The sequence below is a fragment of the Chionomys nivalis genome, chromosome 17 (assembly GCF_950005125.1).
Source record: "Chionomys nivalis chromosome 17, mChiNiv1.1, whole genome shotgun sequence".
Lineage (NCBI taxonomy): Eukaryota > Metazoa > Chordata > Mammalia > Rodentia > Cricetidae > Chionomys > Chionomys nivalis.
Window position 1 is genome coordinate 26,731,373 of NC_080102.1, and position 5,405 is coordinate 26,736,777.

General features: G+C 40.3%; 1 pseudogene; it reads left to right on the forward strand.

Moving 5' to 3' along the window:
• The first annotated feature begins 4,194 nt into the window (after positions 1–4,194).
• Positions 4,195–4,438, forward strand: LOC130889211 (ATP synthase subunit f, mitochondrial-like; annotated as a pseudogene).
• The last annotated feature ends 967 nt before the right edge of the window (positions 4,439–5,405 follow it).

Genomic DNA, 5,405 nt, shown 5'->3' on the forward strand with positions numbered 1-5,405 from the left:
CCTTAGCCTCTGCATCCAATGTGCTCTGTCTACCTTCAAATTTCTTCTTTTCCCATCAAATAATCACACTCAATCTACTATCTATCTTAACACTCCCCAGCTCACTGAAGCTTTTGAACATGAGGCTTATAAAACATTCCCATTACAAGAGGCAGGATGCTTGAGAAAACTGGTGCAAATAACAGTAATGAAGATGGATAGGGTGACATCCTGAACAGCAACAAGGCCCAGAATAGAATGTTCGAGTTTCTTAAGACTTTAGTTCAGGCTGGTTTCTTATAGTGTGTCTCAATAGTTTTCAAGTGATAGACCCCACAAAATGTTAATAGTGACCTAAAACAATGGAATTAATATGTAAATATGTGTAAAAACACACCCAGAAGTTCTGTTGCTAAGCCTCTTACCTCAAGAACTAAGGAAAAAGCTTAGCTTATTATTGTAGTAGTTAGGGAATTAGGCCATCTGCTATAACAACCAACTGAAGCCTCATCAGGTTAGTACAAATAGGTCCTATGTGGCCATCGTCTAATTAGGTATCCCAAGTAATAAGCTGTAGTCTAAGTTGTGGATCAAGGATCACACAGTTCCTTTTCTGTGACTCTGATGACTATGTCTTCAAGGCTCTTTTGCTGAGAGATTTGATATGCAGCTTGCTGACAAATAAAGAGAGAATATGGGGGAAAAAAATCACAAGAAGGTATTCATCACTTCCTCCTAAAAGTTCATTCTATTGCTACTAGCCACAAAGATGGCCCGTTGTAGTCAGGCTGTCTAGGAAGAGAGAATGGGGTACCTACAGGAAAGAACCCTCTTTAGAGATCTTGTTCTCAATATGAACCATGATTATCAGGCCTGGCAACATGGGGTCTTTTTAGAAAATATAGGTGTTCAGATCATGGCTTAGGACTCTACATCTCAATAAAATTATTAAGAGATCTTCAAAGACCTTGCTTTAAGAAACAAAACCGTCAGTTTGTTCCTCTCAATGTTATCAGAAGTACTAATCTATCAAAATAGAAGCTAATTTTTACAAATAAATGCTTTCTATGATGATGATTCCCAAGCCAAAAGAATGTGGATGATGTATGAAGAAGTGCTTCTAGGGGCTGAGGAGAAAGCTCAGTCAAGAAAATGCTTGGCACTCAAGCATGAGAACCTGAGTTAGTATCACCTAAACACACGTAAGAGATAAACATGGTGGGGCATCACTACAATCCCAGTTCCGGGGTGGAAATAGAAGGATCCTTGGAACTCAAGGGCCATCCAATAGCAGACAGAATTAATGAGCTCCAGTTTCAGTGAGAGACTGTCTCCAGAAATAATGTAGAGAACAATTTACAAACATAAATAACATTGACCTTTGGTCTCGAAATGTACATGTGTACACATACACACAAACACACACACACACACAAGAAGTGCACCTTGGGAGTGGTGAGATAGTTTAGTTATCAAGAGCACTAGCTGCTCTTCCAGAGGACCCAAATTCAGTTCTCACCACCCACATGGAATCTCACAACCATCCATACCTCCAGTTCCAGGATATCTGACACCTTCTTCTAGCCTTTGTAAGCAAAACACCCGAACACTTAAAATAAAATAATAATTTAAACTTCTTAAAAGAAGTGCACTCATCTTTGCAAGAGAATCCACATTTGTTAACTACCTATTTAGTGTCAAGTACAGAACTACTTGCTTGTATACATTGCTATGTAAGAATTGCTGCAATCCTAAGGAAAAAGTCATTGTCTATGTACATAAATAAATTCACCCAAAACTGCAGTGAATGGGATGTTCTCATCAAACCTCTTCTCTCCCCACCCCACCAGGGAGTGGGGCATATGCCTTTAATCCCAGCACTTGGGAGGCAGAGGCATTGATCTCTGGGAGTTTGAGACTGGTCTACAAAGCAAGTTCAAGGACAACTAGGACTGTCACACAATGAAACCCTGTTCCCTTCCAGGTTCAAGGCTCTCTGTAGAAGAAGAGGTAGAAAGATTAGAAGAGCAAGAGGACTGAGTGAGCTCATAGCAGCTATGTCAGGGTGCACAAGTTCTGTACAGAGAGAAGCAAGATGGTTTCCCAGCACTGAGACAGGAGGATGAAGACAGGGGCCCCACCCCTAACCAAAAAAACTATTTTCAGTTGATTCTCACTTGTTGTGGAATATTACTTTAACTAGGCAAAGATGTGTTACTTTGTTTTCACTGCATTTGTTTAATGATGTAAAGATCTGTTGCCTTGACTGCCTAGAGCGTATGATTGATGTAATAAAAAGCTGAATGGCCAATAGCTAGGCAGTACAGGGGTAGACAGAGCTCGCAGGCAGAGAAAAGAAGTAGGAGAGGACTCTAGGCTCTGGAGAATGAAAGAGAAGAAAGAACAAAGATTAAAGAGAGGGAGACACCTGAGGCCAGACAGGCAGACAAGAAGGACATACAGAATGAAAGAAAGGTAAAAAGCCCCAAGGCAAAACGTAGATGAGGAGAAATGAGTTAATTTAAGCTATAAAAGTTAGTGGAACAGCATATGATAAGGCTGAGCTTTCATAACTAATATTAAGTCTCCATGCCTGATAAGGCTTTGTGGGAGCTGATGAGTCTGAGAAAGCCTATTAAAGGGAAAATCAGTTTTCCTCAATAGAGTGTCACTACATATATCAACAACACTCCAGGGCAGGCCCTATGCCCAGGAATAGTTAGTCAACACAGAATTAACTCTGTGTTTTTGTTTATTTATCTGTTTTTGATTTTGGGGGGAGGGTTGTTTTTGGTTTTTGTTTTGTTTTGTTTTTGTTTTGTTTTGTTTTGTGTATATTGTGATTTGAAAGAAAATGGTCTCCAAAGGGAGTGGCACTATTAGGAGATGTGGCCTTGTTGAAGTAGGTGTGACCTTGTTGGAGGAATTATGTCACTGTGGGGGTAGACTGTGAGGTCTTTTAAGTTTCACTCTGTGTGACTATCAGTCCACTTCCTGTTGCCTCTGAGTCAAGAGAAAGAACTCTCAGCTCCAGCACCACATCTGCCTACACATTAACATGCCCCCCACCATACTGATAATGAACCGGACCTCTGAAACTGTGAGACACCCCCAATTAAATGTGTTCCTTTATAAGAGTTGTTGTGGTCATGGTGTCTCTTCACAGCAATAAAAACCCTAAGACAGTGTTGGGAGGCGGGACTTTTCGTTTGTTCTAGCTTTTTTCCTTCCTTCCTTCCTCTTTTTGATTTTTTTATTTTCTTTCTTCCTTTTTTGTCTTAATGATCTTTTGATTGTTTTGATTTTCATTTTTGTGTTTTTTAAAGGAAAGAAAGACCATAAAGTTGAGTTGGTGGGGAGGATCTGGGAGGTGTTATAAGAAGGGAGAAACATTATCAAAATAAATTGTATGCAAAATATTTTTAAATTTTTTTAAAAAAAAAAAGAAAAGAAATTAATCTCAACCCCTCCTGCTAGTTATCAAGAGAGTGAGACTGGGGCCAGCTACAGTCCATCTTCCCCCATGCAGTACTTTAATTACCGTTCAAGGTTCTTTAGAAAGTGGGCCACTAGTTAAAAGCCTGAAAGGGTTGTAGAGTTTTGTATTGAAGAAGAAACTGCAATGCTCAGTCAAGGCTTAAGACATATAAATTTTAAATTACTCAGTGGGAAGACAAATAAATTTCTTTACAGTGAGGTTTAAAAAGACCTTACAAGCTGCTCCAGTCAATTTTAACCTTGGGAGGAAACGTAGCATTCCCCAAGATGGTGAAGCCTCCGGGAGAACCAGGCCACTCTGCAACATTTTGGAACTAATTATAAAGCTAAATCTCCTCCCACTGTGAACAAGTGTAAGAAAATAAATCAATACCCCAAAGCAAGATTTTTCCACCTCACTTCAATAGTGGTCATCAGACAAGCAGAAGACCTCTGTTGGGTAGACTAGAAATTCTAAAAGTACGTTCATAGAAATACAATTGGAAAGGCTATTTATTATGTATGTCCCTTGGGGCTGGAAAGTGGGCCAGTGGTTTAAAACACATGCTACTCTTCAAGAGGACCTAAGTGCAGGTACCTCACAAGCACCTGTAACTCCAACTCTGGGGGAATTTGAGCCTCTGGTCCCCTTGAGCACCTACATTCAAGTTCACATACCCACACACAGACATACATACAATTTGATACATCAGGGTTTTGCAGACATCAGGACTATAAATGGCATCATTTATGCCCCCGAAGGAGATGAAGCTCATGGAAGTTAAACTGCCAACCTGGATACTGATGTGGGATTTCACCCCCCCCAAAAAACACTGTGGGAACCTTTCAGAGAGTTTACTACCAAAATTATAAGAAGTACATTAACATCTGGGAAGGCAACACTGTGGGGCTTAACATGGTACTGGCAGCCTACCTGCTTCTCAGCTACTGGATTTCCTACAAAGAACTCAAACATGAATAGTGATGCAAGTACCGCTGAGGGGAGTCGGTATGGAGAGCACCGCACCCCTAAGCAAAACCAGCTGCCCAGCTTCCATCCATAACAAATTTAACTATGGCTGAACCTTTATATTCTAACTGAGAACTAATGTCCAGTAAAAGGTGAATGGTTCAAAATAAAATAATGATAATAATAGATCTTTTAAAACATATGACCTTGAGCCTGTCTTGATTACTTTTCTATTGTTGTACTAAGACGCCATGGCTGAGATGAATATAATGGATAGAGAATAAACATTTCAAATAGAGAAAATGGGAGGCACAAAGGATCAAAGATATAAGGAGGCAGGTATCAATGGAGTGGTGTTTTGTCTTTCTAAAGCACAGAATTTGAGAAGGGAATGTAGAAAGATAAGGAGGGACCAGTATAATCATATACTCTAAGTGTCCTTGCCTAGATAAGGCAGACATAAAATACATCAAGGGAAAAGGAGATAATTCATAGTTTGGAATATTCTCTCTCATGGAAGAATAGAAAGTTGTGGTTTGAATGTGAGATGTCCTTCGCAGGCTCATGTGTTTGAACACTTGGTCGTCTGATGTTGGCATTGTTTCTGGAGCTTGTAGAAGCTAGCTGGCAGAAGCCAGCTGAGTGTGGGTCTGTTTTGTAGCCCAGGCTCACACTTTCAGTCTGCCCTCTGCTTTTTGAATGTGGGTTCAGTGTTGCTAGCTGCCTTATGCTCCTGACACTGTGCCTTCCTTGCACAATGTAGTATGTCTCTTCTTAAACTGCAAGCCAAAATAAGCCCCTCTTCGTTTGAGTTTTTTTCCTGGTATCTTATCACATTTGTGAGAGAATAACAATTGCAAGATGGAAGTATGATTCTGGAGAGATGCAAAATATTTGGCAAGCCAGTGTTTGTCCAGTCTGGAGTCAGTGAAGCTTGGCCCACATGGTGTTCCATCATTGTCAAATTCCATCTCTGCAA